General features: G+C 29.4%; 1 protein-coding gene and 1 long non-coding RNA gene across 9 annotated transcripts in view; one reads left to right on the top strand and one right to left on the bottom strand.

Moving 5' to 3' along the window:
* The window catches only part of LOC111623626, a 45,140-nt gene extending 37,842 nt beyond the window's left edge, over positions 1-7,298 (bottom strand). For all 3 annotated transcript variants that reach the window (XR_002756458.1, XR_002756457.1, XR_002756456.1), the window contains exons 1-2: positions 7,242-7,298; positions 7,093-7,167 (exon numbers count right to left, since the gene is read on the bottom strand). This is a non-coding gene — a long non-coding RNA (uncharacterized LOC111623626). The remainder of the gene's footprint in view (positions 1-7,092; positions 7,168-7,241) is intronic.
* LOC111623621 overlaps positions 1-13,928 on the top strand; it is a 37,345-nt gene that overhangs the window by 1,725 nt on the left and 21,692 nt on the right. The window lies entirely within an intron of this gene.

The following is a 13,928-nucleotide window of genomic DNA, read 5'->3' as shown; positions in this document are numbered from 1 at the left end:
ATTCTATAATCCAGTTTATATATAAGATTATAGAAACACTTAGTTTGAAAAGAAGGGTATAGCTTACGTTCTGCTTATTCAAAGTTTATATTCTGGTCTCTAATTAATCACGCTGTAATTTGTAGTTCTCTCTAATAGGTTTTTTTTTTAATTTTTATTTTAGCTTTATTATGCTAATTTAGAGAATATATAAAGCAACTAAAGTAATTGTAAATATTCAACACTTAATCTACATGTTATAGACATTACAAAGGATAGACCTGCATCTATAGAAAGTAATTTATGATTGAAAATAAGAAATGGATAACAATCAAGAATATAAGCTATAAAAAAAAACTACATTTTATTAGATTATTTTTCCACTTTTATAGCAAGCTTATAAATCTAATATAAAAACTTTAATAGGGATAAAATGGTTCAGCGGATAAAAATATAATCGGAAGAGATCATAAAACAATCCGTTTAACAAAAAATTTTCATCTAAATACTCAACATCACATTTTTTTCCTCCCCGTGTTTAAAAAAAATGGAGCTTCTACATTAAATATACTGGCTAGCGTCTTGATGAGGTACATGAGAAGGAATTAACAGAGTTACCTCATTACCATTAGCAAAACCTTTCTTCGGTGCACCACCCACCGCTCCACCGAAATCAATAATCATTTAGTGTTGATGTTTAAGCTCTTTTAGCCCGGGGATGTTTTCAACCGTTCACGAACGATAAGGTTGGCAAGTTGGAACGAGCGAATTAATTTCCATCAACTCCAATGTTATTACCAACATTAGGTAATGTAATGAATATCTCTCCCTCTCTCCCCCCGAATGTTTATCGCTTTGACGTCAGCAACGGGAGCCCCTGTACCGCCTGACGGACAGATAGGACTACTATCCGGCTGATTAGGCCTAACGATAAGGAAGAATGAGATGAGTCATAAGATTTTCAGCGATTAAACAATTTTGCGGTTAATCGACCTAAGAAAATTGATGAGGATGTGAATAGTGAAATGCATACACCTACTAATTATACGGAGTAAAAGTGAGAGTGTTTCAGGTGAATATGGTTGATATTTCAAGTACACTAGTAGACATTTTATTTACTTTTTAAGTTTTGTCAATGGTTAAGTAATACAGTATAAACTCTTAAGATACTGAAGTGTATTGGGAAATTAAAGAAAAATCAAAGCAAAAAAAAAAAGGACTTTTTCCTGATTGTAAGACAAATGTAAAGTTAAAAAATAACATTAACTATGCAGATATATAAATAAAATGAAGAAGATTAGAGCAAACTATGTTGTAAAGGTTAAATAAGTTATTTTCAAAAATAGGTGGAAACAATGTTGTTAGTTTAAATGAAGATAGTTATTATTAGTAGCGTAACTAAGCTATATCAGAGTGAGCCAGAATTAAAACGTGCAAACCTACATTTACCCCTGTAAATGATGAGAAGTAAACTGTCTAAAATATTATATTTACATATGTATAAGCGCGTCTGTAAAATTCAAACCTTTATCTTGTTTTTATTTAATTTTTTCTTAATTTATTTATAAAAACTAAAGGGATTTAGTTTTATACATGTTGTCTATAGACCAACATATAAGCGTTACTACAGATTTTGAAGGTTAAAGCTTCGAGCTACTTTTATATCCTGGTAGAAAGATTAATGAATTCGAAGGCCTATTCGTTTATAATTTATTGTGAATTAAATTAGATAGGGTCTAGGATATAAAAAAGGAAACTTACGTCTATTTTAAAATTGTCATTTCTTTATCTGAACAGAAAAAAAGGACAGAGAGAGAGAGAGAGAGAGGAAAAAAAAAATATGATTCTTTTTTAACCACACATTAATTTGTCATTTTTAACTTTTTCATTCACGCCTAAAGCTTTGCTGGCATACTTCAATTTTAGTGAATGCAATAAAAAATGTCTATTTTAGTTTTCGATAAAAGCCAAAACTTTGCTTTACAGACTCTAAAGGGTAAATTTCAATTGCAATTTATCATAATTTATCATTCAATCGTTAAAATTATTTATTTAAACACAAATATTTATTAAAAAATTAACACATTTTAATTGTATATTTTGAGTAATTACGAAAGATTTAAGCATATTCGTCTGTGTCTAGCGTTAAAAAGTAAACTTAACGTGTCAGCTTCTGGTGTAAAAATAATTGTATAAAGCCTAAGGGTCGAAAGGCAGTTTTGGAGGGGGCTATGAGGCCTTTACACGTTGGAAGTATCAATAACATTTTAATCTAAGCATTTAGTGGAGTTTAATCAGGAAAGGAAAAAAAAATTTTGAAATTTGTACGAAAATAAGTAGATGTTGAATTTGACGGGCCTTATTAGTCTAAGTTTGGTCTTGTTAAACATGGCTGATCAGTTCATGAAAGCAATTTGCGTGAAATGCTGTTATCACACAATCAATAAAAACAACACGATAGGAACCCGGTCGTTAACTCAACACACGCCATTTGTGTTTACAACGTTGACATTGTCATACATCATTCCAATGTCATCAAAATCCCCTTCGTAATTAAAGCTAATTACACTTTTTTTTTCCTAAATATAAAAATTGAGTTGACAACTTCCAAGTGTTGATATCAGCAAACGTAGAAAATTCTTTTCCTCATTAATAAATATTTTATTGCGGCTAAGCTACTAGTTTTCTTAACTGGAAACAAATTCCAGACACTTAGGTGGGGCAACCAAAACACGCAACTTCACTCAGAAATTAAGAAGGAATTTTTGTGATAATCATCTAACAATTTTTCCTAAAATGGACTAAACTGGAGACATATTTTAAATGTAAATCATAATTTCCAAGAATTACAATTTAAATATATAAAAACAAAGTTAAATTATTAAATCCATTGAAAAAAAATGTTCCTCTGAATATATAAAAATGATAATTTTTAACATCTAAAACGAAGAATAATAGAATAAATAACATAAGAATTATCATCAAGAAGATATTCCGAACCAACCAATAAGATACGGGTGTTCAAATTCGGTTTCGGTTCACAGGCCAAGCATGATGTCATTCAAGTCGTCTCCTATCGGTAAGTATGACAACAGAGGGGATAAATTACTTGCCAAACCGACAGTTACCTTTTAAATGGCTAATAGACTATTGGACACGCATAAGGGGGAGGGGATACTCTTTTAGCTATCGGCAGATTGAAAGGAGACGCCATCAGTCGTCCTCTAAGTCTCGCTATTGTCGATGACCATCTGTCCTTGTAGTTCCTTATTCATTTATTTAAACACACTAGTTGGTTTTGTCATTTCGGTCACGGGTGTACTTCGCACATCGGCACTATTGGAGCGGAAAAAGTGACTTCATTGACAACAGTTCTACAATGCTTCGTATGTGACAAAAGAAGGGACACTTACAATACTCGACTTTCAATGTCTGTTTTAGATTGTGTTTATGGGTTTACGTGTCAAATTTAATACAATTACCGTTCGGGAAAATAATACCTTGTGTGTTTTTTCTTTGCGTGAAATTTCGTTGTATGAAAGTCTTTACTTATTGAATTTGAAAAGTAATTTTTCATTTATACTTTGATATTTTTATATGATATTAAAAAGTCAAAACTACATAAAACAAACATTTAAATTTATTATAATTAAACATTTTATTGAATGAAATATGTAGATAAATTGTTTCGATCATTTCTGTCACATTAACATAATATTTCAGAATGTTACCTGCATAACGATACTTATAAAAGGATAAAATATAATTCTCTAACCAAATTATAAATTTTTATACTAAACTGGAGATATGAAGCTGTTATCTAATGAAATATTATCACACAAAATGTATTTAAATATTTAATAATTACTTAAATATTTGTTAACTACATTAAATCTCAAGAGATATAGAAACAACATTGTTGCATCTAAAATCAGCTTAAGATTGTCTTGTAAAAAACACCAGTTTTACGAGTAATACGATAGAGTAATTCAGTACTGAAAATAATTAAAATTTAAAGTTTAAAAGTTTAATTCAGCATTAAACTAAAACATCATTTGATATGAAATTTTTACTTCTGTCATTCCGAGAAGACAAATAACAATAGTCGATTTCTAATCTTGACAAAATTAAAGGAAATGATCACTTTTGGGATACGGTCTACACATGACAAGCGGAATCCTCCAAGAAAAATCGTCCCTTAATATGGCCAAAAATCCCTTAATTCTATATCGTCCATCTAACAAGAAGAAACGGGGAATTGATTACTGATCACCATCTCTTAAATCGAATATAAGAAATTCTTTATTGATTTCAACTATCTTAGCTTTCTCTAGTAATAGGAAATAAACACAAAATTGTAGATTATTAAGAATAAAACACAGTAGTGTAAAAATTTAAATTATGATACAAGGAAAGTTACACTTTCTGTAGTTCCTAGATTATTTATATTTTAAAAATAGTAGTTACAGTTTGTACAGTACTAAGATATATAAGTTATTTTAAATGGGTGCTAATTAGTACTTTTTCCCTTATTGGAAGCTTCTGAGACTTAAGAATTGAGTGTTTTCTATTTAATTCGAGGTTTTATTTTTCGTCGTCATTGAATGTAGCCGAGCTTCAGCCTAAAGTAGTGATTACAGAGAAGGGAATTTCTGCGAAGCAAATGTTCGAAACTTTTGACAAGACATTTTTACGTAAACGATGTTAATTTATTTATAGGTATTGACATTTTTAAATATTTTAAAAACGTTAAAAAAAAAGTATTGGAAGAAAACTGTGAAAAAGTTATCAACAATCCAGAAATTGTTACAAACTCGATAACCGATTCTCCGTCTGAATAAGAATAAGCGAATCGATGCAGCATTTCCTTTGCTGTGGTCACCTTCTTTACCAGGTTTTAACGGAATTATGACTCACATATATGGTACCCAGCAGGTATTGGCAATCACCGTAGGTGGCATCACTTAGCTATCCAGCAGATTTTAATATACGTCAAGCCTATCTACCACCATAGGTCTAATGGTGTTGACTCACCAGCTTCTTTCTAAATACAACAAATTGACCTGAACAGCCATAGTGTCAAAGTAACCGTCTGCTAAGATACCCTAACCTAATCTTTCTGTGGCTAGCTGCACTTATTACTGCCTCAGAGTCGCATTAATTCGCACTCAGTCGCCGGGAAACATAATATCTTGCACTGTAGGTGGTACCGTGTGACGCTCAGGCACGAATATCCCCCACTGGTCGGCCATTATGGCAAAAATTAGACAGCAACCAGAACATAAACTGACATTATTGTAGCCAGCGTGACGTCACGAGACCACGTGATTTATTAAATAGGTTGATGTTATTGCAATCGTCTTTTGTTGTTTTTAATGAATTACGATCCAGTTGTGTGAGAGAGGGGTTTGTAGTAAGCCGAATAGGAAGTGAGATGTGAAAGAGTGGCTTAAGATATGTGATGCATTGCTTCATGTTTGGGCAGTTATATCAATATAATCTGGACAACTTTTAATATAAGTTTTATATCAGATTTTATTTGTGAATTTCTTATGTATTAATCTAAGATGAAATTAATTTAAGATTATAAATTTCTTTCTTCTATTTTTTTTTCCACATTACGAATCTTTATTAAATTATTGTAGCCTGTATTAAAATTAATTAGCTATAATATATTCTTTTAAATTAATGTTTTACTGATGTAATTGTTTTTAAATAGTTTAAAATTAATGGATTTTCAAGCACAAATTCTCGATGTTAAATTAATGTTTGACATTTTCTTATCAGTTACTAAACATGCTTATGTATTGATGACATTGCTCAGCTTACTTCTTTATCCTTATTATTTTAATATCATTCTTTAATACAAAGACGTACTGAAATCAGAAGCTTATAAAATACGATCTTAAGTGTAAAGAATTTGAAGAGAATTTTAATAGTATTGAAGTAACAATGATTCTATGCGGTCAAATAGCTATTCTCCCAGTTAATCGAAGAAAAGTTCGAGTTAATCGTTTAACAGTTAGAATAGAATAATATAAAATAATACAGTAGTTTTAATTTAAAATATTTTATTATCTAAGAGAATGCACATTTAATTCAAATAAAATTTTAAAATAATGCTTTTTGTTTAAAATATTGTATTAATTATCTAATATAAGTTAAATTACAGTAAAATAAAATAATAAAAAAAACCCCGCTCTGAAACATTACAAATCTGCTAATAAATACAAATAAGTAAAAAATACAACGAATCAGTTAGGTTTCTTATAAGTTTTTAACAGGTAATTTTGGATGCTATATAAATACAGAGATTTAATTGAGATATTCGATTATATTCTCTTATGAGTCATGAAGAGCAGCAAAGATAACATAAACCTTTGTTAATCTCTACGTTTGCCTAGCTCAGATTTATATATATATATATATATATAATTAAAAAATAATGTTTTATAAGAGCTAACACATGAAGTTTGCACTACAATGTAGAATTTTTCAAGAATTTAAAAAAAAATCAGTAAAATCAAAAGATTTCTTTAGCTGAGGATAATCATTTGAATTTTTAATATTGTTTTTAATTGAAGCATTATTTTGTAAAAGCAATTATAAGTTTATAAGGCATAATGATTCACATGAACGAATAATCATAGTTTATACTAAGCTCTACAAACATTGTCAATGTAATTTTGTTTGATATTCGTTGTTTATTTTTCTTTGTGTTAATCTTTGTTTAATAATATAGACTACATTATATAAGGGCCGTCGAGAAGGGAAGATGGGGATTTTTCCGGGTATGGAAAAAACTTAAGAGGCTTATAGTGGTTCCTACTCCTATAAATTAATGTTATTTTTACTCATAAAAAATCTTAAAAACTGCTTTTTACTAATAAGAAACATTATAGGTGTTTTATTTGTTCAAACAATGGCAAAAAGGCCTTCTAAGAGGTAAAAGGGCCTATTCTTTTGCCTCTTAGATGGCTTTTTTTGCCCCTAGCACCATACAAGATCTCGAAGGCCCTTATTACATACCATAAATAAATTGAATAGTGTAGTTATGTAATGTAATAATTAGTTTAAATATAAATAGGCATATAAATAAATTGTGATGCTTACATTCTTCCTTTGAAGTAATTTAGGCCTAATTTAGGGACTCCATCATTAAAGAACGAGTCTGTTCTTTAAAAATAACTGGAAATATTAAATATTATTTATTACAATAAAATCTTTAATAAAATATTGAATTAATAAAATAAAACTTTTACTTATCAGCAGCATCAATTAATTTATTTAAACAAAATAAACAATAACATATTAGGCTTAAGTAAACAAGATTAATAAAAAAAATAAACAAATGCTGCCCCCTCGCGTTAAAAAATGATAAAAAATAATTTTTTTTTATTTTTAAAAAAAAATAAAAAATAAAAAAAGGCGATGACCAATTTCGAGGTTTAATGATCAAAGAAGCGTCAATAACAATTTCGCTGGCTATATTTGAAAAAAAGGTATTTTCACTCGAGATTGAATTTTCTCCCTTTTCACGGAGCGATAGGGATCCGTTGTGTATTGTATGTTATGTCGCTGCCAAGAAGGGGAAGTACTTTAAATGATTTCTGGCTGCTTTGGCGGCGCTTCACTTTTGCCTCTTTCGATTTCTGGAATCGTTTCCACACTTGAGCGGCAATTCCACTCCTTAGTTTAATTCCATCGGCAATTCTTTGCAATAGAGAAGAATAATCTTTAATCTTTTCTATTTTTAGATTAGGTATATTCAACTGTATTGTGCTTTTGAATTTTTCTTTTTTTCAAGAATAATATCAATGTCGGTCTAATATTTTATAAAATCTCTTAAAACTTTTAAAACTGTGCTTAAAACTTTGTAAAATTATTTAAAATACAGGAAAAAAAAATCACTATTCTTTTCTTATGAGAGGCTGTATTTTAAAAAAACAAGTTTTAAACCTTATTTGACTCTTAAAAAACACAAATTTAACATTATTTGTAATTTTTTTACAGTTCTAGAATGCATAAAATCAATTTTTTTCATGCTTTCTTGTAATCCTCTTGCTGGAAAGGATTAAATAAGTACGCTTTACACGTTGTATATAGCTTGAAAAAAGTGAAACAAGCTAGTATATGTAGGGCCTCACTTTTAAATTTATTATTATTAGCAGGGCCTCTTATAGATTTAATATTAGAGCCCTATATCCACACTAAGGCATGCTATTTTTTTATAATTTAATAACATATTTGGGCTTAATTAATTTTTTATAAATTATGGCTCTTTTTTATTAATTTAAATAAAAAATTAATAATAAAAAACAATTAAGAAGCCCTTCTGTGAAGGCTTAATTGCTTTTTTGTTAAATGAAATTAGTGCGCGTTATGATTGTGTATGTCTGACCGCTTTTTTTCCCCATAAAAAGTTTAAAAGTTTTAGGATTTTAAACTAATTTATTTACGAAATATTAAAAGTAATAATAATAATAATATGAATATGAATATAAATAAAGAAAATTTAAATTCCATAAACTATTTTTTTTTTAAGTTAATTTATTCTAGCTTGAGGCATAACACGACGTTATTCAATTAGTTCACGCCATCCTTCTTTCAATAGATTCATATCAATAAACTTCAAATTATTATTATTATTATCATAGAGTAAGTGGTTTTTCTACTGTCAAATTTTCATAAGCCAATCAAGTTGTATACTGTAAAGCTTTTTCAAATTTTCTCCCTTAACTCTTTATGCCCTGCATCTAGCCAAAGTTTTTTAATGCCTACTATGGGCTCAATCAGGCTCACGATGTGGCATAAGATGGCGAGGGATGGGGCCCGATATATCGAAGTCAAACTATATAAAAACTTCTAAGGATCTTAATGACAATCACAAGGCCTCACATGAAGTCAAGGTTTTTTTTTTTTTTAGCTTGTAAGAAACATAATGCAATAATTTGTAACGATTGTAAAGCGCCTGTAAATATGGGGACTAGACTAAATGGCCCTTGTGGCCCTCTTGCAATAGGGCCCGCGTAGGATAATGCCTCATAGATTTTTTGGTTTATTAAAATAATACATTAATCACAGACAATAATAAGAAAAAATTCATGTTTTTATGTTTTATTTAAAAAAAATTAACCGCTTATATTATTTAATAGTTAGATTAATAGAATATTAATTGTCTATAATTAATAACTATCAAATTTATACGAAGGATTTAATTCATAAATTTAGATAAAATCTACCAGCTCTGCCTTCAATCCGTAATTCAACCATTAATAAATTATAATTATTAAAATTTAATGCATTCAATGTAATATAAAAAAGTGATAATATATAATAAATTATCGGCTAAATGAACAGAAAGGTCCAAAAGTCGGTTAACAAGGCATTGTTTAGTGTTTTCTTGTTACGCTTGTAAATCCGGCCGGATTAGTAGAGGCGGTTTAAAGCATAAACCTACCTCTCTGGGGGACTCGGGTTCGAATCCGGACGATCGAAAAGCCTCTGGTGATCTGAGTCTCGTTCTTCAAGACCCGGTCGCTCCATTTCGGGCTTAAAAAAAGGGTCCTAAAATGGCCTTTCAAATAAAAAATCTAAAAAAAACGTAAATTGAATTTGTTAAAACGCCTTGTAATTTGAGTATTAAACAATTCTTCTAACGTTTGTGAGCATTAAAGAGCTTTACAACGGTTAACTGAGTTTTGGGCAACTCCGTTTATTCATTACGGAGTATTAAATCTTTAAACCTAGTCTTTTATTATTAAATGTATAGGCCTACACTAAATGTAAATTACGAATTCTTAAAAAATATTTTATCTACTGGAAGCGATAGACTAATTATAACATCCTCAATAAAGGAAGATAATATCAGGAAACTACTGTATATTAACATCTATGATTATTTATGAGTGGGTAGTGTCATGCCTACGACGAAAAAATAAAAAAATAGTGAAGTCTCTTTAACAATTTGTTTTCTTGTTAGGATACTTTTATATAATAGCATTATTTTTCTGATAAGATAATTTGATAAAAGTGAATTAAAAAGCTATCGAGTAAGAAACTCGGTGTAAATAAACTCATTAAAAATTTTTATACTGTTTGAATTCACGTAAGTTCATCTGAAGTAACGAAAGGAGACATTTTTTTTTATTTCTATTTGAGATAAGTAAATGTACTATTGTATTATAATTTTCGTCCATGTTTCAACATGATCATTAATTACATTTCGCACGAACGTATAATGAGATTAACTCTGTTTTTTTAAACTTGTTTTACGAGTTTAAATTACGATTGTGTAAAAGTATATTTATTATATACAGTCGACCCTGTATATATACAGTCGACCCCCCTATAACACTGTAGATAATTCCGTTTTATATGAATTCCATGTTGTACGAGTCACTTAGATTTTACAAATACGTGAGCCGTTCACAGCCCGGCNATTTGATTATGTAAAGAAGAAAAATTATTTTATTTCCTATTTTAATTTAAAGTCGGGTACACGCGAGTTTATACCTGAACCTGAAGCAATGGTGTTAAAATTTGGCAATTCTTAAGCCGGGATTTTAACATGATTGCTTATAGTGGACCCAAAAAGAATTAAATTACTTCCTAATAGCAGACATTCCACTCATTTTAAATAAGTTTTTTCGAAGTAGAAATACATAACTGGTTTATATCCGTGTAGAATTTTATACTTAACCGATAATTGTGGTAAAAAATATGATTAAGACCTGTCTCTTAGTTTAAAATTTAACTGAAAACTGACAGCTCAATTGTAGAGTGTGATGCATACACTATACGAATTACAAGCACTTTATTTAATTAAATATTGGATAAACAGAAATTTTAAAATGTGCTATCTTGCTTAAATTGTGTTTATTGTATTGTCTTATAAATTAAAAAGAATAAAAAACAGTAACCCTATTAGGCTATATAGTAATTTGGAATTATAGTACAATTAAAACTCCAAACTTCCCAATATCTTCCCTCCCTTTCAAATTATATAGGCTAATTAAAAGTTTATTTTTGAAGTTTATAAAAGATATATATTTGTTTATATAACTTAAACCAACAGCATAAGCAGGGAGTGACTAAAGGTGTCCGAGCCCACCTTTTTTGTAAATAAATAAATAAATAAGTACAAGAAAGAAATTAACATGTGACAAATGCACTTATTCACAAGTGTACTGTACACAATATCTAAGAGTTTGCTCTCTCCATCCACAGGTTAATGGCTACATCCGCTATAGTACAAAGATGAATATAGGTTTGCAATTTCTAATTCGGGTCCCCAATTTCTGTTCTAATAACAATACTGACTAAAACACTAATCCATTCTATACAGTTAATGCTTTAACAGGTTACGTTTATTTTAAATAATGTTCAATAATAATAAAATATCATGAATATTATTTGATACATTACTTATATACACTAATCTATATTTATTATTCACATAATTCTATAATCCAGTTTATATATAAGATTATAGAAACACTTAGTTTGAAAAGAAGGGTATAGCTTACGTTCTGCTTATTCAAAGTTTATATTCTGGTCTCTAATTAATCACGCTGTAATTTGTAGTTCTCTCTAATAGGTTTTTTTTTTAATTTTTATTTTAGCTTTATTATGCTAATTTAGAGAATATATAAAGCAACTAAAGTAATTGTAAATATTCAACACTTAATCTACATGTTATAGACATTACAAAGGATAGACCTGCATCTATAGAAAGTAATTTATGATTGAAAATAAGAAATGGATAACAATCAAGAATATAAGCTATAAAAAAAAAACTACATTTTATTAGATTATTTTTCCACTTTTATAGCAAGCTTATAAATCTAATATAAAAACTTTAATAGGGATAAAATGGTTCAGCGGATAAAAATATAATCGGAAGAGATCATAAAACAATCCGTTTAACAAAAAATTTTCATCTAAATACTCAACATCACATTTTTTTCCTCCCCGTGTTTAAAAAAAATGGAGCTTCTACATTAAATATACTGGCTAGCGTCTTGATGAGGTACATGAGAAGGAATTAACAGAGTTACCTCATTACCATTAGCAAAACCTTTCTTCGGTGCACCACCCACCGCTCCACCGAAATCAATAATCATTTAGTGTTGATGTTTAAGCTCTTTTAGCCCGGGGATGTTTTCAACCGTTCACGAACGATAAGGTTGGCAAGTTGGAACGAGCGAATTAATTTCCATCAACTCCAATGTTATTACCAACATTAGGTAATGTAATGAATATCTCTCCCTCTCTCCCCCCGAATGTTTATCGCTTTGACGTCAGCAACGGGAGCCCCTGTACCGCCTGACGGACAGATAGGACTACTATCCGGCTGATTAGGCCTAACGATAAGGAAGAATGAGATGAGTCATAAGATTTTCAGCGATTAAACAATTTTGCGGTTAATCGACCTAAGAAAATTGATGAGGATGTGAATAGTGAAATGCATACACCTACTAATTATACGGAGTAAAAGTGAGAGTGTTTCAGGTGAATATGGTTGATATTTCAAGTACACTAGTAGACATTTTATTTACTTTTTAAGTTTTGTCAATGGTTAAGTAATACAGTATAAACTCTTAAGATACTGAAGTGTATTGGGAAATTAAAGAAAAATCAAAGCAAAAAAAAAAAGGACTTTTTCCTGATTGTAAGACAAATGTAAAGTTAAAAAATAACATTAACTATGCAGATATATAAATAAAATGAAGAAGATTAGAGCAAACTATGTTGTAAAGGTTAAATAAGTTATTTTCAAAAATAGGTGGAAACAATGTTGTTAGTTTAAATGAAGATAGTTATTATTAGTAGCGTAACTAAGCTATATCAGAGTGAGCCAGAATTAAAACGTGCAAACCTACATTTACCCCTGTAAATGATGAGAAGTAAACTGTCTAAAATATTATATTTACATATGTATAAGCGCGTCTGTAAAATTCAAACCTTTATCTTGTTTTTATTTAATTTTTTCTTAATTTATTTATAAAAACTAAAGGGATTTAGTTTTATACATGTTGTCTATAGACCAACATATAAGCGTTACTACAGATTTTGAAGGTTAAAGCTTCGAGCTACTTTTATATCCTGGTAGAAAGATTAATGAATTCGAAGGCCTATTCGTTTATAATTTATTGTGAATTAAATTAGATAGGGTCTAGGATATAAAAAAGGAAACTTACGTCTATTTTAAAATTGTCATTTCTTTATCTGAACAGAAAAAAAGGACAGAGAGAGAGAGAGAGAGAGGAAAAAAAAAAATATGATTCTTTTTTAACCACACATTAATTTGTCATTTTTAACTTTTTCATTCACGCCTAAAGCTTTGCTGGCATACTTCAATTTTAGTGAATGCAATAAAAAATGTCTATTTTAGTTTTCGATAAAAGCCAAAACTTTGCTTTACAGACTCTAAAGGGTAAATTTCAATTGCAATTTATCATAATTTATCATTCAATCGTTAAAATTATTTATTTAAACACAAATATTTATTAAAAAATTAACACATTTTAATTGTATATTTTGAGTAATTACGAAAGATTTAAGCATATTCGTCTGTGTCTAGCGTTAAAAAGTAAACTTAACGTGTCAGCTTCTGGTGTAAAAATAATTGTATAAAGCCTAAGGGTCGAAAGGCAGTTTTGGAGGGGGCTATGAGGCCTTTACACGTTGGAAGTATCAATAACATTTTAATCTAAGCATTTAGTGGAGTTTAATCAGGAAAGGAAAAAAAAATTTTGAAATTTGTACGAAAATAAGTAGATGTTGAATTTGACGGGCCTTATTAGTCTAAGTTTGGTCTTGTTAAACATGGCTGATCAGTTCATGAAAGCAATTTGCGTGAAATGCTGTTATCACACAATCAATAAAAACAACACGATAGGAACCCGGTCGTTAACTCAACACACGCCATTTGTGTTTACAACGTT

Source organism: Centruroides sculpturatus, unplaced genomic scaffold, assembly GCF_000671375.1.
Source record: "Centruroides sculpturatus isolate CEXI.00-Female unplaced genomic scaffold, Cexi_2.0 scaffold425, whole genome shotgun sequence".
Lineage (NCBI taxonomy): Eukaryota > Metazoa > Arthropoda > Arachnida > Scorpiones > Buthidae > Centruroides > Centruroides sculpturatus.
This window is presented reverse-complemented; position numbering and strand designations above follow the sequence as displayed.